This window comes from Gorilla gorilla, chromosome X (genome assembly GCF_029281585.2).
Source record: "Gorilla gorilla gorilla isolate KB3781 chromosome X, NHGRI_mGorGor1-v2.1_pri, whole genome shotgun sequence".
Lineage (NCBI taxonomy): Eukaryota > Metazoa > Chordata > Mammalia > Primates > Hominidae > Gorilla > Gorilla gorilla.
This window is the reverse complement of record NC_073247.2, coordinates 44,372,099-44,396,666: the sequence shown is the minus strand read 5'-3', so window position 1 is coordinate 44,396,666 and position 24,568 is coordinate 44,372,099. Positions and strand designations below refer to the sequence as shown.

General features: G+C 35.0%; 1 long non-coding RNA gene across 1 annotated transcript in view; it reads right to left on the bottom strand.

The window, feature by feature from the left end:
• The window catches only part of LOC134757897 (uncharacterized), a 559,232-nt gene that overhangs the window by 430,549 nt on the left and 104,115 nt on the right, over positions 1 to 24,568 (bottom strand). The window contains exon 2 of the long non-coding RNA XR_010132469.1: positions 18,260 to 18,360. This is a non-coding gene — a long non-coding RNA (uncharacterized lncRNA). The remainder of the gene's footprint in view (positions 1 to 18,259; positions 18,361 to 24,568) is intronic.

The following is a 24,568-nucleotide window of genomic DNA, read 5'->3' as shown; positions in this document are numbered from 1 at the left end:
ATGTGGAGATTTTCATGTGACGTAAGTTTTCAACTCATTGGTAAATATTAAGAAACGTAATTGCTGGATTGTATAGTAAGACTATGTTTAGCTTTGAAAGAAACTGCCAAACTGTCCTCCATCATAGCTATACCACGTTGCATTCCCACCAGCAGTGAATGAGTGTTTCTGCTCCATATCCTCACCACTACTTGTTTGGTATTATCATTAAAAAAAAAAAAAAAAAAGGTTGGCCATTCTAATAGATATGTAGTGTCATCTCATTATTGTAAGTTGCATTTCCCTAATAACATATGATGATGAGCAGATTTTCATGTGCACATTTGCAATCTGTTTAACATCTTTGGTGAGGTGTCTATTCTGATCTTTTGTGATTTGTAGTTTGATTGTTTGTTTCTATAATCTGAATGTTTGTGTTCCCCCAAAATGCATATGCTGAAACCTAATCCTCAATACAATACTATTAAGGGGTGCGGCCATTAAGAGGTGATTAGGTCATGAGGACGGAGCATTCACGAATGGGATTAGTGTCCTTATAAAAGATGCCTGAGGAAGCTTGTCTGTTGCTTCTATTATGTGAGGGTGTAGTAAGAAGGTATCATCTATGAGGAAGAGGCGCCTCACCAGACAGAGAATCTCCTGGTGGCTTGACCTTGAACTTCCCAGCCTCTAGAACTATAGGAAATAAATTTATTTTGCTTACAAATTACTCAGTCTAAATATTTTGTTTAGCAGCCTGAATAAACTACAACATTTGTTTTCTTACAGCCGGATTTTAAGATTTCTTTGCATATTCTGGCTACAAGTCCTTAATCAGATAAGTCTTTTGAAAAGATTTTCTCCAAGTCAATAGCTAGTCTTTTCGTTCCCTTAACATTCACAGAACAAAACATTTTAATTTCAAAAATGTTCAAATTATACATGTTTTTTCTTCCATGCATCATGCTTTTGGTGTTCTATCTAAAGACAGTCTCTTTAAAAATTTTTGCTGGAAAAGGTGGATATCCATACGCACAATAATGAAATTGGACCTTTAACCTACAACATACATACACACAAAAAAACTCAAAATAGATTAAAGGTTTAAATGTAAGAGCTAAAACCATAAAATTCCTAGAAGAAAACTTAGGAGAAAAGCTCCTTGACATCAGTCTTGGCAATAATTGTTTTTGGACGCAACACCAAAAGCAAAAATGAACATGTGACACTACATCAAACTTAAAAGCTTCTGCACAGAAAAGGAAACAATCAGCAAAATGAAAAGATCACCGATGGAATAAAAAAATTTGCAAATCATATATATGACAATTTTGCAGTAATCAAGAGTATGATATTGGTAAAAGAATACACAAATATATCAGTGAAACAGAATAGAAATCCCTGAAATAGACCCATATAAATATAGTCAACTGATCTTTGACAAAGAAGCAAAAGCCATTCAATGGAGAAAGGATAGTATTTTCAAAAATTATACTGGAACAAATGCATATCAACATGCAAAAAATTAAATCTAGACACAAACCTTATACCTTTCACAAGAATTAACTCAAAACGGATCACAGACCTCAATGTATTATGTGAAACTACAAAACTTCTAAAATACAAGACTTTAAATCGAGTAATATCAGTTCTCCAACTTTGATCTTCTGCTTCAGTATTGTGTTGGTTATTGTGGATTGTTTGTTTTTAGCTTACAGCCAAGAGAGCATACAGCAAGGAAACTAATTCATTGAGTGACTTTCCAAATAAAAGTTTTTTTATTCTCTTTCTCTTATGATTATATTAATCAAGAAGTGAAACCTTACATGCTAGTTAATGCAGAATAAATCCAAGAGCCTATATTTAGTTGATTAAAAGAAATCTTGATCTTCATTTTCTGGAAAGAATCTTAGGAGCAATCATTATGTTTGCCACTCAAATTTCTTTTCAAAAGAGAACTTGGAGAAGAGTAATTATCTGAGAGCCTCCAGCTGACACACACATTGGATTTGCCTCTGCATTCATGCAAAAGCCATGCTCTTCTCAGGTTGGTCTTAGCTAGTGACTGAATAGAGTTGGTATACAAAAGCCAGTCCCATGTCAACGTGGGACTCCTGGGGCTCATCTAATGGGCATCTATGTTCTGAGACTCACCTTTAAACTGGCCAAGACTTTCTCAAACTGCATTGCATTCTAAGGCTCCTTCTGCTGATCCTTCTTACTCTCTTTTCTCCCCTTTCACAAGTATAAGATCTGCACTGGAGTCTAAAGTATGTCCACATTAATCTGATTCCCAATCTCCTTTATCCTTCAAGGGCATTTCTCTCAATAAGTCTTGCACATATCCAATACTATCTTATCATTTGTCTCTCAGGGGACCCAAACTGACAGTCTTCCATTATATCTGTTGAGGTAGAACTATCTAGGATGGCTCAAAATTCATGGATTCAAGGCACGTGGAACAGAGCTTTGCAGCTAAGCTTCTTGGCTCCCAGCCTAGAGCCTGCCATTCAACCTACAGATACATAAAGGAGTTAAACCCAAGACCCTCAGTTGAGTCTAACCTAAACCAGGTGACCTCTAGGAAACTCTAATAATGATTATTTTAAGCCATTGAGATTGGGTTGGTTGTTCATATAGCAAAACTAATTCCATGTTTCTCACTAATCTCTCATTATCAGTCAAAAATAATAGAATCAAACAGTTCTGATGCAGATAGAATGACTTTATAAATACAAATGATTCTAGATTCATGGTATTTTCTCTAAGTTACCAAAATCAACAGGAACTTTAACACAGAAAAATAAGCCTAATAGAGGGAAGCTAAATGGGGATTCAGTTATAACACAAAGGTCTCAGTGAAAATACATGACCAATCTAACAAGGCAGATTTAGAACAATGGAGGAAAATTTCAAAGGAGCCAGAAATCAATAGTAATGTGTTTAGAAATACAACCTATCCCATGCTCAGCACCTGACAATATATATCAGTTTGCTAGTACAGGAAGTAAATAGAATTGCCATTTAATAGGAATTCTAAAAAGCTCTGATAGAAAAAGCACAGCATTAGAAAAATAGAGGCAGTCGGCCAGGTGCCAGTGGCTCACGCCTGTAATCCCAGTCCTTTGGGAGGCCGAGGCAGGAGGATCACGAGGTCAAGAGATCAAGACCATGCTGGCCAACATTGTGAAACCCTGTCTCTACTAAAAATTGTAGTCCCAGCTATTCCGGAGGCTGAGGCAGGAGAATCGCTTGAACCTGGGAGGTGGAGGTTGCAGTGAGCCGAGAACCCGCCACTGCACTCCAGCCTGGGTGACAGTGTGAGATCTTGTCTCAAAAAAAAAAAAAAGAAATAGAAAAATACAGGGAGTCAATATATTGCACACACAATGCCAACCCACCAGCAGGAGGTTAATGAGGGGAAAAGGTACTAAATTTTTATTTTTATTTTTACTAAAGTCAGTCCTCTCTCTCTCTCTTAGTATTAGGAGAAAGTTGTCATATACAAAAAATAAAAGAGAAAAAGTGACTCAGCTTGATATATTCACTATGATTTTACTCTTTGTACATTCTGAACACTCAATATCAGTACATTAGGCTATGGCTATCTATATGTGAAAAAACATCCATGAACTCTTGAAAATATTATTGTGAATTTAGAAGAAAAATATCACATTGCCAGAGCTTGAAACGTGATGCAAAGATGTCTACAACATATGCCTTATTGAAGTAAACTATTGTACAAGTATTGATAATCACAAATAAAATGAGAAGAAAAAAATGATAAAGGCATGCATAGAATGCTACAGGGAGAAAAAGTGGAACACTTGTCTTTTTTTCTTCTTTTTAAGAAAATTTATTTTGTTACATACATAAGTGGTGTATCAACTCTTCAAGTCAGGGTATTTGAGGTGTTCACCACCTTGAGCATTTATCATTTATCATTTCTCTGTGTTAGAAACATTTCAAGTTTTCTCTTCTAGCCATTTTGAAATGTACAATACACTGTTATTAACTACAGTCATTTTACTCTGCTATCAAACATTAGAACTTATACCTTTCGTCTAACATACTTGTAACCACTAACCAATCACTCTTTATCTGCTCCCCATCCACATACTCTTCCCAGCCTCTAGTATCTATCATTCTATTCTCCACCTCCATGAGATCTATTTTCTTAGTTCCCACGAGTGGGAATGTGTGATGTTTGTGTCTTTCCATGTCAGACTTATTTCACTTAAAATAATGACCTCTAGTTTCATCAACAGTTACAAATGACATAATATTTTTATGGCTGAATAGTATTCTACACCACATTTTCTTTATCCATTTGTAGCTACTGTAAATGGGATTGCTTTCCTGATTTCTTTCTCAGGTAGTTCATTATTGGTGTATAGAAATGCTACTTATTTTTGTATGTTTACTTTCTATTCTCCAAATTTACTTATTTATTAGATCTAAGAGATTTTTGGTGAAGGCTTTAGGGCTTTATAATATAAGATCATATCATCAGCAAAGAGGGAAAATGTGACTTCCTATGTTCCAGTTTTACTCTTCTCTCTTGCTTGATTGCTGCGGCTAGGATTTCCTCTACTGTGTTCAATAGGATTGGTGAGAGTGGGCATTGTTGTCTTGTTCCAGTTCTTAGAGGAAAGACTTTCAATTTTTCCCCATTCGGTATGATGTTATGATGTTAGCTGTGGGTTTGTCATATATGACCTTTATTATTTTTAGATATGTTACCTCAAGGCCTAGTTTGTTGTGTTTTTATCATGAAGAGGTGTTCAATTGTATCAAATGTTTTTTTTCTGCAGTACACTTTTAGAAAAGAGTGAAAAAGAATGTGTTGAAATGGCTATCTGGAAGAGAGGAGTTACCATTGCTTTTGCTAACACTTAAATTATAAGACAGAGTGTTGCCAGATAAGCCTGGACAGAAAGGCAGGGACAAGGACTTGGAGCCCATGCATGTTGTGCTGAGGAAAATAGCCATTTTACTAGTAAGTTACTAGGGATCATTGCAACAATTAACTATATGTATTGGGGAGGGGACTTTTGGGCAAATAGAAAAATCCAATACTTGAAAAATTTTAATTTGAGATATATTTATTAATAGATGTTAGATAAGGAGGCCTTAATATTTCTTGTTTAAAGGTGCTTAGGGATCTGGCGGAGTTAAGAGAGAATATTGTTTTCAATCATAGGGGTTGCAAAATATACTTAATTTGTGTTTGAGAAAATTGTATAAATGAACAAATGTGCTAAAAAAGTCCTGGATCAAAATTTTGCTGAAAATGTGTTATTTGGGGATGCATTTGAATATTCTGGAAATTTTCACTCTAGAGACTAATTAAAAAGATATCCTGAAGATGTTACCAGAGTGTAACACTTCTTAATTTACAAGCCTTACCACAGCTACAATTTAGAGAGAGAGGGAAATAAAGGGAGATTCTGCACCACATAAAGTTAGTTTTTTTAAAGATAAAGAATTTCCTTTAACAATTATTAATTCTTTTAAAAGAAATTATCCAAGGTAATTACTTGACACAAGGAAGAGTTAAGTTTTTAAAACAAGGTAAAGCCATTTGGGAAATATTAATCAATGGAGAGTGTAACTTTAAATAAAAATATATAATAGATGTGTATATTTTTAGGGGATATGTGATATTTTAATTGATATAATGTGAAAAGAACAATTCAGAGCAATTGGGATATCTATACCTTAAGTATTTATCTTTTCTTTACACTAAAAACGTTTGAATTATTATCTTCTAGCTATTTTCAAATGTACAATAAATTATTGTTAACTAGTCATTCTATTGATCTATCAAACACTTTTATTTGCAAATTTACATATTTATAGAAATAATATCTGTTACTTTTTCCATCTTTATTACCTAATCATACTTCCAAATTTTACCATTATTTGTTTATTGAGGTGGAATCTAGACATAATTTTGAGGTATTTTTAGGCACACTGTATTAATTCATTTTTACACAGCTATAAAGAACTACCTGAGACTGGGTCATGTATAAAGAAAAGAGGTTTAATGGACTCACCACTCTGCATGGCTGAGGAGGCCGCAGGAATCTTACAATCATGGCAGAAGGCAAAGGGGAAGAAAGCCATGTCTTATGTGGAGGCGAAAGAGAGAGAGAGAGAGCAAGAGAGAAGAGAGCGAGCACGGGGGAAGTGTCACACTTTCAATCATCAGCTCTCATGATAACTCACTATCACAAGAACAGCAAGAGAGAACTCCACCCCATGATCCAGTGATCTCCTTCCAGGCCCCTTCTCTGACACATGGGGATTACAATATGAGATGAGATTTGGGTGGGGACACAGAGCCAAGCCATATACCACACCAAGCAGATTTACAGAGATTTAAAATTTAACTGCTTAAGGTGATGATCAGTTTTATAGGTGATATCCAGTTCAGTGTATAGTTTTTGGACTGTTAATTCAAGCAGTTTTATCAGATAGTTCTCAGTTTCATGAACATGGATCTAATTACTTAACCCATGAATACATGTTTTCAACAAACTGCCCTATTTATTTCTTGCATATTTAAGTAATAAAATAATTTCAATTAAAAATAAAAAAGTCAAAAATGAAAATTCAGGCTTTGAAGTGTTACATGTTTCACTCTCTTTAAAACTTTAAAATATTGTTTTTAGTTTATTTGAAAATCTGTAAAAGCCTAATGATTAATAGACATACATAAATGTTTGTAGTTCAATACTTAGAATTATACATGCCTGTAAGCACGCATATCCCTCAGTAAATTTTGTTTGGAGGGATTATTAAATGACATGTATTAATTTCTATTTAAAATTTTGTGCTATTTTTATGCTAGAATATAATTCTAAATAAATTACTCTCGAAGTTACATGATTTCAAATAAGAATATGCTACTAAAAATGCGATATTCCTTTCTAAACAATGTATTTTTGTTGTTAACATTTCTTGGTGCTCAAATATGACAATTAAAATCATTGACAGTAAAAAGATTCAGTTCGTTTATTTATAATTTTCTCCTCTTTGGATTGAGGAAAATGGGGGAAAAAGAGGATAATATTATGAACTGTTAAATAGTCTGTGGCACATATTAACTAAATATGTTATAAATTATTACCATTACTAAAATATTTTGAATGGTTTTGTATTTCTTTCCCTTTTCATATATCTTTTTTTTTCTTGTGATTTAAACTTTGTGGCAGACCTACGGATACATCACTCATAGACCTCTTCAAGAAAGAACTTGCTGTTCAATTCTGAAGGCTGTGGTTAGTTGACAGCCTCCAACCGTTAGCTTTAACAGAATCCCTATCAACTTTTGAGCCAAAGTCATGCTCTCCTGAAGCAATCAGCCAATGACTGAGCATGGTGATGGTACAAGGGCATAGGCAACTTCCAAGGAAGGATATTTTTATTGAGTAATCTTTACTCCAGAGTTCTCAGTTGATGTTCAGAAGTTTTGTCAAGTACAAATCATGTCCTAACAACTCCACATGTCTAAATCTGCCTTATCTCCCTTTTCTTTCCCCATCTGTTACTCTACAATAAACATTTTCCCTTGTAATTCCAGCTCATCATTTACTTCCCAGAAAACTCAACCTCTATCAAACATCAAGTTTCATTTTGCAAGTATCTGAGAGATATGGGCAATATGAAGTTTGAAAGAGTTGGTCTAAGTATTTTATTTTTTTGGAGATGGAGTCTTGCTCTGTCACCAGGCTGGAGTGCAGTGCAGTGGCACGATCTCGGCTCACTGCAACCTCTGCCTCCAGGGTTCAAAGGATTCTCTTGCCTCAGCCTCCTGAGTAGCTGGAACTACAGGCACCCGCCACCATGTCCAGCTAATTTTTGTATTTTTAGGAGAGACGGGGTTTCACCACGTTGGCCAGGATGGTCTCTAACTCCTGACCTAAAGTGATCTGCCCACCTCGGCCTCCCAAAGTTCTGGGATTACAGGTGTGAGCCTCCACGCCCGGCCTAAGTATTTTTTAAAATAGAGAATGGGGAATCAACATGCCAAATATTTATTTGTGTAACCTCTAAAACTACCAAGGCATAAATTTCAAAAAAAAAAAAAAGGTAAAAAACATGATTCTCATATTATGAACTAAATTGCGTTCCCTCATAATTCACATTTTGAAGCCCTAACACCCCAGTAACTCAGAATATGATTGCATTTGACAATACAGCCTTATAGGCCAAATATTTATTTGTGTAACCTCTAAAACTACCAAGGCATAATTTGAAAAAAAAAGTAACAAACATTATTTTCACATGTTATGAACTAAATTGTGTTCCCCCAAAATTTACATTTTGAAGCCCTAACCCCCCTGGTAACTCAGAATATGATTGCATTTGACAATAGAGCCTTAAAGAGATGATTAAGTTAAAATACGGCTATTAGTGAGGGCCTTAAACCAATCTGATGTTCTTATCAGAAGAGGAAATTCAGATACACACAGAGACCAGGAATGTGCATACACACAGAAAAGACTATACGAGAACACAGTGACAGGGCAACCAGTCAAGGAGAGAGTTCCCAGGAGAAATCAAACTTACAGATACCTTGATCTTGGCCTTCTACCCTCCAGAATCATGAGAAAGTAAATTTCTGTTGTTTGAGACCCACAGCCTGTGATATTTTGTTACAGCAGCCCTAACAAACTAATATATCATAAAAATGTAGAATAAATAAATATATGTCAAATTTATTGAACTTATAATAGAGTTAATCGGCAGAATAATAAGGCTGATTCAAAGAACATTTGAAGAGCTGAGGAGTATTTATTAAAACTGAAGAAAGACTTTTGGAATGAAATTGCTATATTAGATTCAGAACCAGTTAATGCCCTATAGGACAATAAAATCATATTGCTTTGTTCTACCAGATAGAAATCATTTGCATCTTTATCAGATAAAAAATACAAATTAACATTTAACTTCATAGTTGTATGCACAAACAATAATATGTTAATAAAGGTACATACCTTAGAGAATTAAATAATACCTGGGGTGTCCTTTTAGATGATGCTTCAGTATGTTATTAAAAGAACACATGCCTATCTTTTTGTGTTATTTTCAAGTTTTTTATTGTTTTTATTAATAGATCAATGTCATTTCCTACATCCTCTGATATCCATTTGTTCAAGCAACTGAACTCATGGAGACAGAGCAGAAGCATGGTTACCAGAGGCTAGGAAGGATAGTGGGTGGGTGTGGAGGGGAGGTGGGGATGGTTAATGGGTACAAAAAAATAGAAAGAATGAATAAGACCTAGCATTTGATAGCACAACTGAAACTACATTTGCAAAAATCATAACTGAGAAAATTACGACAGTGAAAGAGATCTGACCTAACTGAATCCATCTTGCTTTTAACCTCGAAACTGTCCTTGTTCATTCCTGGGTGTGGGCTGAACTAACTTTGGAAGGAACATAGTTTATAGTTTAACTTTAAAACAAAGACGATAACAGCTGTTTCCAAAACAAACCCCTTTCTTGCCTGCGGACCAGACTCCCTTTGTAGAACTAACAAATTAGCCACCAGATTAGAAATTATGGTTTAGGAGTCATGCAGCTAGAGGCCACAAGATTTGAAACCACCCTAATTGCTCCCAGGGAAGACATCACTGTTGTAAAACCTAAAATTGGTACATGAGATATTTTTCAGATTCTGCATTCGATGAATCAGGAGGTGCCACTCTCATCTGGTCTTGTGGCCCCCACCCAGGAACTGACTCAGCACAAGAGGAGAGCTTCAACTTCCCATGATTTTATCTCTGACCCAGCCAATCAACACTCCCCACTCCCTAATCCCCTACCCACCAAATTATCCTAAAAACACACATAGACACACACACACACACACACACAAAAAAAAAAAAAAAAAAAAAAAACAGTCTCTGAATTATCAGGGAGACTGATTTGAGTAATAATAAAACTCCATTCTCCCATTCAGCCGGCTCTGCATGAATTAAACTCTTTCTCTGTTGCAGTTCTCCTGTCTTGATAAATCATTTCTGAGCAGTGGACTAGGAGAACCTGTTGGGTGGTTACACAACAGGGTGTCTATAGTTAATAATAATTTAATTGTACATTTTCCTTTGATTTTAGACAAGCCTTTAATCCAATTGGATTTTTTTTTATATTCAAGCCATCCTTCAGTTAATTCACTCTAGCATAACACATAATATCACCATTCTACATAAGCTGTTCTGTACAAAGTCATCAACATCCTCGTTGCCAAAATCTAACGTATTTTTCTCTGTTTTTACGATATTCCACTGCTCAGCTACCTTTGCCAAAATTCACCCTCTATTTTTTGAATAATCTTTTTTGGCATTTCTGCCACCACATTTACTTGTAAATCACTGGTCATGATGTTCTATATATTTTTGGCTTCTTCTATCCAAACACTAAGTATTAAAATAGTTCCACAGGTATTCTCTCATCCCTCCTCTTTATGTTCTCTCTCAGCCTAGGTGATCACATTTAATATCCATGTTTTAAATACCATCCATATTCTTATGACTTGAGATTTTTTTGTATCCTCTATATACCACACTCTTGAGTTTCAGACTTACACATCAAATGGCCTACTGAATGTTTCAGTGTGGATGCTTACTATACATCTCAAAGAATATCAAAAGCAGAGCTTTCAACACACACTCTCCACCCAATTTTTTTTAATTTTCCACAAGCATAATCAACTTTACCAAAATATAACCCAACGCATGAAACAAAACAAAAACACTAGGTATTAGTCTTCATTAATCCTCTTCCCTTACTCTTTACATCTCATATTCAATTCCTCAGCAAGTCCCATGAGTTTTAACTCCAAAATATATTTAAAATCCATTCACTTTTCTCCATCTCCACTGCAAACTTACATGTTCTGGAAACCATTATCTAATAGAGTATTGAAATGACATCCAACGTTCTACACTTGCTCTTATCTGATTAATTCTTCACGGAGCAAATACAGTAATGTCTTGAAACAAATATCTGTTATGACATTCTTTTAATAAAACATTTGGTAGTTTCTCATTTAATTCAAAATGAAATACAATATATTTCATAATTTATCTGTATTCACTGGTTCAGCCTCCATCTCCAAACACATCTTCCACTATTCTCCTATGGCTCAGTAGGCTTGAAGTACATCACTCAAGTTTATTCTTTCAACACAGCAAGCCCATTTCCATTTCCAGCTTTTTATACTTACTATTCCCTCTGCTTGAATTACTATTTGCCTACACTGCGCATAGATTGCTCATATTCTTCTTAAAATATCAGATCACAATGACCTCTTCAGCTAAGTCTATCCTGACCACCTTCTTTAAATTTTTCTGCACATAAATGTACTCTCCATTAAAGCATAAGGTGTACTTCCTTCTTTTCACTTACTAGCATATACAATTACTTGTTTATTTAATTTGTCTGCTTCAGTAGACATTAAAACATTTTTGTCAAACATAACTTCTACCTTGCCAACCTCTATGATCTGAGCTTAGTCAGCCTGGTAGTAAGATCTAAAATGAACTCAAAATTAAGGGAAATAGAGGCAACCATTTTCTTTAATACTTTTTGGAATCCTTGAAGCAAAGGCTGTGTTTGAGAGTGTTTGCGGACTTGATGCTACTATCTATTTTTTTTTTTCCTGTATATTGATGAGATCCTTGAGGATGTCGGGCTGCTCTTTACCATGAGGATTTATGTGAAAAGATTATGAAATTTTGCACAGAAAGTATGTCTGAAAGAGAGATACTGTAGTTTATTTGCAAACTGAAGTTTGTGTGTTAAAGTGGAGTGCCACTGAATAGTTCAAAGGATACTGTCAAGGCGAACTGTTTCCACTTTTAACTGTTAATAGATCACATCAATACCATGCAATATTGCTATGAATCAGATTCTACTTTATCTGGAGAAAAAAATATAAGAGAGCTCAATGACAAACCAACAGTAGTCGGAAGGAGTCAGAGAAGACCTTCTTAATAGAAACATTCAGCACTTCTGTCAATATTGAGTTAACCATTTTGAGTCTACTAGACTTTAGTGTGAATCAAGATAATGCTGCACTAGGTACTACTGTACTTATTGAATGGGCTAGACAAATTTTTCATTTTCTTATAACCTAAAACATTTACATCATGGTTCTGAGGACCAGGCATTAAAACTGGATTTTCAGGATTGGGTAAGACATTGTGATTAATGTGGTCCAAGATGGCAGAAAACGTTCAGTGTATTTTCTCAGTTCGTGGGAAAAACTGAGGGACAACTGCAATAAATGACAATTTTCTATGCATTAAAAAATCTTGAATTATTAGTTTTTCTCCCAAAGCTGGATCCTAAACAGAAAGTCTCCAATAGACCTTTATTGATTATGCTGGTCAATATGCAGATGAAAAGATGTAATGGGAACAGTGTAAGGCATTTGTAGTTTATGCATACAGTGCAACAAAAAAAAATGGTGCTACTAATTGATCATCATGTGCATTGGTATGTGGGCAGAGTTCCAGATGTTTATTCAATCTCTGATGCAAAGTAAATGATGGGGTGGAGATGTCACCTGTCTAACCCAAGTACAGATAATCATATTAGCTCAGAGGTTAATGGTTTGATAACACTATAGCATTCATTCATATACAGTCCTGATCTGAAACAGTGTCTTTTGAGCCATTGAACATGTTCAGGAGGCCTCCTTGGAAGATAATGTTGCTACAAAGGAAGAGAAAAGTATTTCAGGAGAGTGGGAAAGTCCTATATAATTATGAAAAATACATTCTTGTGATACTTTTTGTCAAATAATATGAGCTGAATGAAGCTGGATAAATAGATGCTATGTGCTGCCTAATACATGGGGGGGTAGCTCAAGCTTCGAGTAATGAATCTGTTAGAATGAAGAGTCAACATTCCCAAACATTGTTTCATATGTCGTTTTGACTTTTTGGAACTGAGGTAAAGACCAACTATTTAGTTCAGTCCCAAATGCCCAGGTGTCTAATCTGCCAAGGCTCATGACTACCATCCAAGTAGAATTACATAATTTCAAAGGCTGAACTACATATCTTGAAATACAAGTATTATAATTATAGGGGAAATATTGTTATGTTTGATAATTATTATTTTTCTTGGTAATGCTTTGTTTTCATTGTTACATTTACCTTCATATGAAACATATTGACACCTTTAATAAGCATTAAATGGCAAAGCCAGAAAAAAATGAACTGAAACACTTCATTATTTTCTTTATGGGTATGACAGAGACTGTAAATGTTAATCAGTACCTGGTTTTCTTGGTCTCCCTGGGCATACAGCTAAGCTATAATTACCAGCTTCTTGCAACTAGGTAGGCCCATGGGTTTAACTATTACCAAAAAAGAAAAAAAGAAATGCCATGTGTCATTCCCAGACCAAGACAGTTAAGAGAAGCTATGTGTATTCCCCAAGATAAACTTTTTTTTTCAATTATAAATTAAGGGGTTACAAATGCAGTTTTGATACGTGGATATATTGTATAGTGGTGAAGTCTAGGCATTTAGTTTAACCATCATTCAAATAGTATACATTGCCCCCATTAAATAATTTATCATCCCTTACACCGCTCTCACCCTTCTGTGTCTCCCAGATGGACTTTCAATACTGGATAACTGGGCCAGCTGATCAGAAACAAACACATTGGGCTGTTGTTTCAAAGAACAATTAATTATTATTTTGCTAAGTTATTGACTTTCTTTTTTATAGCAGTTAGAATACCTTGAATATGCAGTGAAGACACAGTATGTGTTCTATTTATTATCAAGAAAGGACTGGTTAAAGACAAAAGGTAAATACTATGTTCACTATTTAAATAGAAATTATTTTGTCTTGAAAACTTTTAGATAGATGTCATTATATTAAGATTCTATATTATTAATTTGTTGATATCCCCTTATATATTTATCTTGTTTCCTGATATTAAGATGTGAAAAGACCTTTAAAAATTTAGGTGTGTATGTGTGTACATGCGTGAGCACTGGTTTGTGCATTTACCTCAATGACTCATATTTCTATTTTTCCCATTCAATATTTTCAGTTTAAAATATAAGGAAAATTGTAATCGTGTTCACCTGATTCACTGCCACTACCAAGCAGCTAACATTAATTTAAAAAACCCTTTTAACAATTTACTAAAGTATGATGATCCCTCCAAGTTACTTTTGTCATCTACAGAAGTATTTGATAAGAGGATTTTCTGAAATACTATTCCAAATTTTCTTTCTGGGAATTTCACAGGCCAAAATCATGTTTACATTCTAGGGTTTCATTTTCAGTAGATAACTGTCGGTATAAAACATACTATATACCAATACAATATAAAGTTTAAATAAATACTTTTTAAAATGTGCTTATTTGTACAACATATTTTCATCAGGCCATTTTCTTCATTCAATGGATACTATCTCTCTCAAGCCTTCAGGGTCAGATATGGGACAAGCCCACTTCATAGCCCATATCCCCTATGTAAAATTGAAAGAAGAGTAAAAGGAGGGAGGAACATCTAAATGGTATTTATAAATATTAATATCAATAACACTAATCCTCCCTGTTAATCTGGGGACTGAAGTGGGAGAAACTGTTTCCATACAAACATCTTTTGGACAGCATATTTGTAACTTCTCCCTTGCTAAATGAATCAAGTCAAAATAGCATGAGTGGTCACTTCCTTTCATAAGAATTCGTACTAGGAACATGAAATGAAAGAAGAAAATAAATTGTGTTAAAATATCAAATTATTTATACTTTTGGAATTCTTATGAACAAATAATTAACTAAATATTATATTTAAATATTAAAAATGTTTAAAATATATTTATAAAACTAATCTGGTTCAAATAACTTAGTAGATTATTATTGGAGTAAGACTGAAGATGGAAGTGTGTTCTCAATATTTCCTTAACAAAAAGTGCTATAGTAATCCCCATCTTGAAAAATGACATTAAAATATTTAAAATATATATATATAATATTGTTGTTGTTATACATATTATATATATGTATTATTATTATTCCCAGTTTACAAAAGAGGAAATGTAGACTTATAGAAGTGAGACAACTTGCCCAAGTCAACATTTCTTACAAATGTAGAAAGTGGGTTTCCTATTTGTCTTACTCCAGAGGCCACTATAATTACACCTGGAGTTACAAACCAGTGCTCCATGGATTCAGACTATAGAAGTGTGTGTGTGTGTGTGTGTGTGTGTGTGTGTGTGTGTGTGTGTGTGTGTGTTTGACAGAGAGAGAGAAAAAAAGCCGGACACGCTATCTTTTCACAGTCTCCATCACCTACTTTTGTGATACATTCATTTTGCCTTTGCCTGCTTCATCCCTGATGGCATTTGAGTTTGTGGGCCCTTAACTATAGTTTTAAGAAGTTAGGACAGAAGTAAAGAGCAGGAAGAGTGGGGAGAAATATACAGAGAGAAAAACACAGGAAATGTTTAATATTCAATCACTGGTGACAGTGGTAATATTCTTGAAAAGTAGCATAGATTACAATGCAATGCTCAAAGAGGTTTAAGGTCTCAAAACATAGTTTAGGAGACTCTCGATGATATTACATTAAATATATTGCTGTAATAAAAATCTTTGTAAATAAAATTTCTTTGAGGCTTTCACTTCAAAAACAATTCTATTTTATTGGCCTTAACCCACACCCCCCTTTTTCCTCCTGATTGACCTTATGTACTCAGGATCCCTGTGACTTTGTACTGCTGTGTTGAATACAGTTCCTTTTGAAGATTTTGCCATCCAAACTATATTTCTTGTTAAAGTTTCTAATAATTTGTTGTTGTTTTTCCTCAATATTATTTTATGTTATACTTTCCATCTCCCTGGTTTTGTTTTTGAAAGTCTCAGCAAAATACTTACATTACCTTCACTCCAGGCCTTTTCAGAAATTGTTGAGGTGCTAAAGAACACATTTTTCAAATCTCCTTAGCTTTTGCTAACTGCATAAATTTTCTTCAATTTTCATTCCATAGTCTGTGTAACCCAAAACTCTCCCAAAGATTTTAAAATCCCCCGGAACCTTACATTTTCATGTTGATTACTGGTTTCTAACTTTGTCTTCTCAGTTTCTGGTTTCTCTTACCAGCCCGACCCTGTTTATTTATATTTTTATTTTATTTCCCCCCGCCCTCCATGATTGACCACCAGGAAAGATTTTGTGAGGATTGGAGGTTGGTGGTTGGTTATGAGGATACAATTTAAATGGGAAACTAACATCACAGAATCTAAAAATAACTGAATGTTGAAGATCTGTTTTTATTAAATGTAATGTAGCTATACCACCTCTGAAGTAATATTGCTGGCTACCTATGCCCCTTAGCTTCACACTGGGCTCCCAAGTTTTCAGGTTGTTATCCAACGCTGGTTACTTTCAAAGCAAATTTTGGTGGCAATTGAAAGTCTTTGGCTTCAAAATAAAGATTGAGTTGCTCAATTTACAGCCCCAGGGATGACTGAGGAAACAAAAAGTACTACATTCCTAACAATTGTAGGATCCTCAGGGGGGATTCTTAAATATTTCATGGAGTTAGAAGGAAAGTAGAAGAGAGGAGGAAGCAGGAAATCCTCCTAACCTGGGCTTTAACGGGCTTCAGTATTGTAAATGTGAAGGTGGGGGAGGATGTTATTCACACTCTAACTTTAAACTTGGAGCATTAAAATAGCAAGCACAAATAAAATGATATACCATCTAACAAAATTCATTGACATTTACACTTAAAATTAAGTAAATTAGGTCATGTAAATGACACATTGGTAATAATGATATTAAATGGTATGTAAATAAAAAATCATATTACCTCAAAACCAAGATTGGAAAGGAATGAATACACTCAAACTCAACTTGAATTAGCTTATCAGTGGGAATAATAAGTGGTAAATTAAAAATTCTAAGAGAACTCATGGTAATGTAATGTAGAACAAGGAAAACAAACAAACAAATCCTCTTTGTCTATAAAATATACAGGCAAATTGGCTTGTACAATTGGCAATTAATAAACTTTTTGCTTTGGTAAAAGCAATATCTGATTATCATAGAGAAATCCAAAGTTATAATCAAAAGTTAAAAATCACTCATAACCCATGATTTCTGAGTTAATTATTGTTAATACTTTTAACAATTTCTTCTCAGTCATTTCTCTTAGAGATTTTATTAACTTTATTATGTATTTTATCTAATATTATATTGCAATCATGCTAAAGAATAGAAACATTTTAAATTGGATTTAAATGTAATGTTATTGGCCAGGCACTGTGGCTCATGCCTTTAATCCCAGCACTTTGGGAGGCCAAGTCGGGTGAATCACTTGAGGCCAGGAGTTCGAGACCAGCCTGGGCAACATGGTGAAACCCCATCTCTACTAAAAATTACAAAAATTAAGTTGGGTGTGGTGGTGCACGCCTGTAATCTTAGCTACTGTGGAGGCTGAGGCAGGCGAATCACCTGAACCCAGGAGGTGGAGGTTGCAGTGAGTGGAGATCACACCACTGCACTCCAGCCTGGGTGACAGAGCGAGACTCCATCTCAAAAAAAAAAAAGTAATTTTATTCCCATTTTGTGGATAAAATGTATCGACCTTTATTTTGGCCACTGTGTCTGTATCTTAAAAAATTAATACAAGTTAAGCTATAATCAATATAACTGATAAATTTTTCCTAAAATCTGTTAATTTCTGTAAGTATAGACATTACTTAACACTGACATTACTTAACATATAGACATTAAGTTGTCTATACTTAAACAAATGAACAGATTTCAGGTAAAATTTATCACAGTATCTATGGCTATAATTTTTTTAAAGTATAGGCTAACGATTTCTAGAATAGCGACCCTTTTTATCCTCCCTGCTTGAGTGTATACAACTGTCTAAACTCTAAACAATCACAGTTTCAACAGTAATGACTTTTAGACATTTTTAAATATGGTAATTTGATAGCTAGGAGTGATCAAAGTTGTTTTTTCTTTTTTCATTTACAGTTCTTTAACTAGTTAGCAGTTTAAAACCCATTCATGGTAATGATAAGTAGAACCTTAGAATCTTAATGATAATTTTGTCCAGTCTCTAATATAAACATATTGTAATATGTTTCAATTCAAATTTGAAAATGCCTAATGATATTCATCTCATTACTTCCTATCATATGAGGATTACATGAAAGAATTAGATCTGGAGGTACACCCAATTAGTAAACCTCCACCATTAAGGAAAACATACCTTAGCAAAAGTGGAAACTTCCAAATTTTAAGACCAATATCAATGATTCCGGATACCTGCATGCAATGCCTATGTCCTTCCATGTGTAGATTCCATGTGACCTAAAAGTAGTCAAATAATAATACTCATATATAGAGATGGCATGAAGTTGAAAAACAATTAAGAATTTGTTACCTGATTTTAAAAAGGACTATTAAAAAGGAATTAAGAACTTCAGTGTTGAATGATTTCATATGGACAATTCAAATATCTTTACTGATATTCTGCAGAATTATAGCTCAAAAGTGTTGAAGGAGAATTTAATCTCTCAATATTATAGAACAAGTGCAGATGCACTGAGATCAGGCAGTTCTAGGTTTAAACCCTATCAACTGCTCATATGACTTCAATTTCTATGAATCTTGGTTTGTTTTTCTAAAAATAGAGATAATATTATTTTCTGGACTGATGGTAGGATTTAAACAGATAACATACACAAATACCACAGTGCCTGGCTTATAGTAATTGCTGAATAAATGTTAGTTCTCTTTGCTCTCATTCTTCTCCTGTTCAGAAACACCAATTTTGTTTTTCAGATATCTTGTGAATAACTTTCCATCTTGTTGCCCTCCATATATACTCAATTGTATTCCCTGACAGTTCTTAACAAAGGGCTGGGTTGTCTCCTGAATCTCCCCAAGTGACCTCTTTTGTTATTTCTCCTGCTTAGAGTGATGGCCTGCCAATTTAGATTTCTCAACAAGTGTTCCCTACTAACTGTACCTCAAATTAATTGCATATGTATTTTAAGTTTGTTTGACACCTGTCTCTATCATTTTTAATCATCGTGAAATGTTGTCTTTTAACTCAAGGTCTATTTTCCTTAAATTCCAGCTCTTTGAGCACAAGGAGTCAACAAGCATTTCTACTGAGAACATTTTCTTTGTCATTCAATGAGTTCGGTGATTTTGGGGACAGATAGAAAGGCAAATGAATACAACTACCAACAAAATGAGGAGGTCAGATACAAAATTCATATAATATAAACAGTATAAGTGAGTTAAAAGGTAACAGGAAAATTCAAATAAAAAATTATGCTCATACTCGTTGTTTTCACTTGGCACAAACCTACAAATAGGTTTAAGTTGGAAAAAGCTCATTCTCAGTTAGAAAAAGTTCTCAATCGAGTAAAGCACACACAATGGCTAACTGGCATTTTTTTTTTCTTTTTTGAGCTCAACCTTTATATGTATGTGTGTGTATATATATGTATATATATACACACACATATGCATATATGTAAATATGTGTGTGTGTGTGTATATATATATATGTGTGTGTGTGTAGTCTACAAAGAAAGAGATTGTTTAGACTTCCCGTGAATCATACTACTTTGCACACTGAGTCATTGTGGCAGAAACAGGCAAAGAAAATGGTAGCTTGTGTTTGTTTTTTTTTTTTTTTTTTTTTTTTTGAGACAGTCTTGCTCTGTCACCCAGGCTGGAGTGCAGTGGCATGATCTCGGCTAACTGCTGCCTCTGCCTCCTGGGTTCCAGCGATTCTCCTGTCTCAGCCTCCCAGGTAGCTAGGATTACAGGCATGCATCACTATGCCCGGCTAATTTTTGTATTTTTAGTAGAGACGGGGTTTCGCCATGTTGGCCAGGCTGGTCTTGAACTCCTGACCTCAGGTGATCTGCCCACCTTGGCCTCCCAAAGTGCTAGGATTACAGGCATGAACCACTATGCCCAGCTGGCAGGTTGTGATTTTTTAAGGGTAAAAAGTAAATCTTTTCTTCATGATGAATGTATATTATAGTCAGTTTATGATGCTCAAAGTCTTGAGAGAACAAAGTGTGGGCAGTGGGAATTTCAGAACCACTTGATAATCAATGTTGCAGATGCCCTGTTTCTTATGAAAAAGTAACTGGCATTATCACTGTAATTTGGGTAAAGTTTGTAAAGGGAAAGCTTGAGTATAAAAATAAATATGGACTGGGCACGGTGGCTCATGCCTGTAATCCCAGCACTTTGGGAGGCCGAGGCGGGCAGATCATGAGGTCAGGAGATCGAGACCATCCTGGCCAACATGGTGAAATCCCGTCTCTACTAAAAATACAAAACTTAGCTGGGCGTGGTGGCCCGTGCCTGTAATCCCAGCTACTTGGGAAGCTGAGGCAGGAGGATCACTTGAACCCGGGATGCAGAGGTTGCAGTGAGCCAAGATCACGCCACCGCACACCAGCCTGGCGATGTAACAAGACTCCGTCTAAAAATAAATAAATAAATAAATAAATAAATCTGAAGGATTGGTATTTTGTCTTGCACATAGAGCCTCTAGTTAAAGTGACACAGAAACAAGAGGAGTTCATTTTGTATATATAATTTTTGGAATTGCAAAGTTGCCCCAATAAATAAGACTAAGACACGGAACATCCTTCAAATCTCAGATGACTTAGAATGCAAGCTAAAATCAATTTCATGTGTTTAAACTAGAAATTATTTCATAAAAATAAATATCATTCCAGAATGTTCTAAGAATCTTTAGTTTAAACTCACAAGTCCTATCTTGTTTTAAAATAAACCCACTCCAATAAAAATATGCAGACAAAATTTGTAAGAAGAGTGTATTCATTTTCTATTGCTGCCACAAACTTAGAGACTGAAAACAGCACAAATGTATCTTTCAGCTCTGTAGCTTGAAAGTCTGACATTGGTTGCACTATGCTAAACTCTAGGTGTCATCAGGGCTGCATTTCTTCCTGGTGTCACTAAGGGAGAATCTATTTTCTTATTCATTCAGGTTGTTGGCAGAATTCAGTTCCAGGCAGTTTTAGAAGAGAGGTCTCCTTTCCCTTGGTGGTTTTCAGCTGAGGGTCATTCTTAGCTTCTAGAGGCTGTCCACATTCCTTGGCACATAGCCCATACCATGGTCTGAATGTTTATGTCTCCCCAAAATTTACATATTGAAATCCTAACCTTCAAGGTGATGGTGTTAGGAGGTAGGGCCCTTGTGAGGTAACTGATTAGATCATAAGGGCAGAGGCATCATGAATGAGATTAGTGCCCTTATAAAAGAGCCCCAAAGAAGCTCCTTGCCCCTTCTGACATGTGAGGACACTTCAACAAAGTGCCATCTATGAGCCAGACAGTGAGTCCAGACACTCAATTTGCTAGCACTTTGATCTTGGACTTCCTAGCCTCCACAACTGTGATAAATTTCTATTGTTTATAATAATTCAGTTTATGGTATTTTGTTATAGCAGCCTGAACAGACTAAGACTGCCTCCTTTCTTCATCTTCAAAGACAGAAACAGTAAGTGGAGTCTTCCACATGTTTCAAATCACCTCTACCTCTTCTTCCATCACCCAGTCTCTCTGACCCACATCAACAATTCTACCCTCCTCTTCCACTATTAAGAACTCATGTGATTTTATTGGGCCCATTTGAATAATTAAGAATAATTTCCCATCTCAAATTCCTTAACTTTAATTATGTCTTCAAAGTTTCTTTTTGCCAATTAAGACAACATATTTACAGGTTTTCTTGATTTGGGCATAGACTTTTTTTAAGGGGGAGGGTTATTCTTCCTGCCTACCACAGGGAGATAAAAAGATGGCTGATGTTCTCCTTCTGGTTTTCCTAAAATGCTAGGTGGTTAATTCAGAAGCTGTATTGTTCACATGATTGGGGGGATAAGTAAGTGTTTAAAAATGACCTAAATGTCTTGTTCACAGTGGTTGACATGCTGTAAACTTTTTATATTATATCAGCTTTTCTAGTGTTTATAGTCTCAAAACCATAGTTGAATTAATATTTGTGTATGGCAGGTGAAGGCAGTAGATGGCTCTGCCTTTCCTAAAACTCTCAAGATTTTGCTTTACTTTTTGTGAAATTATCTATATACAGCAAAATGAAAAACAAATGCTTTAGTAGATATAAATGATCTATGAGTGTGTTTGTGTATGTATGTGCACAGAATGAGTATGGAGGCCAACATAATTTGGTAATTTTAGGTTCATACATAATATTAATTGGGTTAAGAATCTAAGTTTGTTTTAAAATGTTAAAAATAACTCCTTTTCTGAACACATGGCAATAGCTGACAAGCAAATTACATATCTGACTACATTTGCCTGCAAGATAAAGCTTGACTTATAGACAGGACTGAGTAAGATTTTGTCTACATTTAAATTAGCAATGAGTATATATATAGAAATAGAACTAGACAACAGCTTATTTGTTTTTCAAATCTGTCTACTAGAATTGGTTGCTAAATAGTAATACATTATCCGTTGTTAAGCCTGTCAAGGAAATTAGTTATTATATGTGTGTTGATAGGCATTCATTGGAGAAAATTTGTGTTTCCTCTTATACAGTGTTTATTAAAATATAAAAAATATTAGACAGTTGTGGCTAGTCATGTCAAGAAAATCTGTAGCTGAAAAGAAAGTAATTGCACTAGTTTAAAAAATGTTTTTTCCAGTGCTTAAATCTTAACAGGAATTTTGCAAAATGACATCTGAAATGAATCTTATTTCAACATATAATGGTTTAGTAAAAATGGGATAGAATGTTACTCTTGAAGTACTGGTGAGTAAAAGTAGGCTGCAATTATACTATGTTCCCCTATGCCCTTCCCCAAATCTAAATTTCATGGGTGCTTTCCCTGAATCATCAAAAAAAAAAAAAAATGTGACAGGAATCCTCCAAATGTATTTTTTTCTTGAATACGAGTAGTATACTATGTAGATTTCTAGACAATTACATGTTAATGTTAGTTAGTCAAGTGGCTCATTTTGGACCATTTGCTTAGTGACAGAAAACCACTGACAGAAAAAATTAATCTTGCTATATAGGTTAGCTTCAAATACAATTGGTCTTCAGACTGATAGACTAACTTTAGCATCTTTTGTAGAATGATAAAAAAAGAGAAAAGAAAAATATCAAAAATACTGACCTTTAATTTTCTTCTTGTCAAATAAAGAAAAACAGAGAAGAAAATGTTGTATCTAATGTACAATGCAAATTAGAAATTATTATATAAAAATTACATCAGAATTATTTCCTTTCATAGAGTCTCTAAACTAGTACATTTTCATGGCTTCTCTGAAAATTCCAGTCCAAGAAGCTCCTTATAATTGCAGTACAAATAGAAAAGCTGTTGATAGCTCATGCTTAGAGACATATTACCTGGAGAAACATTCTGTGTGCCTTAGCTGAGGCTGTACCACTGGTTTGAGATCTTTGAATTTCTTTCTACTTTTTAAAAATACTGAACTCAAAGAACATTTAAATTTAATACAAACCATAGTACAAACAGTAAAATATTTGGCTCATGTACCTACTATAGTACTCAGGACTATTAGTATTTAGTTTTAGTTAACTGTGACATAACATAGAGGAGTGTGATTTTTTTTTCATTCAGGTAATGAAATATTTCTTTAGTTTTACTTTGCCTTTAATCAGCATTGGTATCTGTCAAAGTATAATTACTGGTGACATGTAATGGGAAATGTATTGGTAAAACAGATTTCAAATGGGACAATAAGAGATATTAAGAGAGTGATGTCAGAAAGATGGCTGACTAGAGGTGCTCGGTGCTTGGTGCTTGTCACCCACCACACAAAAGGACAAAAACAACAAATAAACAACTATAGTTTGACAAGAGTATTTGAATGAGAAGGCTAAAGTACAGCAGGAGACTGGCAGAAATTCTGTGGAACACAGACACTCAAGATTGCCACATAAAGAAAGGAGTGAGACATCTTGACATTGCCATGCCACCTCCCCAGTTAGGATCAGCTCAGAACCAGGAGGGACTTTCCCATGTCGGGAGAAAGTAAACAGAAGGCCCTCAGCATTCCTCATCAATGCCGTAGACACCTGTAGGTTTTGCTGCTGGAGAATCTTGCAGTTTTCTCAGGCTCTCCATCCAGTTTTGGGAGCTTTCAGGAGTTCACACAGCTGGATTGCTCCAGAAAAGGAGCTAACATCATGCCCTTTTCCCCACATTACCCAAACCCCTACTGCAAGATGCCATCCCTAAACCAGAGTCAGTAATAAAATATGTCCTTTCCGGGGACCAGTAGCTACTGCATCTTTCCATCTTTGAGGCTCCACCTCCATTATGCCATGCTTGCACACAATAGCGCAGCATTACCCAGCTGAGCTGTTACAGCTTTCTACTCCTAGGAAAAAGCTGCCTAGGAGGTACAGTACCTTCCTTACTTCAGGGGCTATAGCACCCCAACCCAACCTACTTGAAATCTATATCCAGTGGAACAACCATGACCTCATCACTCCACCCTCAGGGGAGCAGCAACTGAA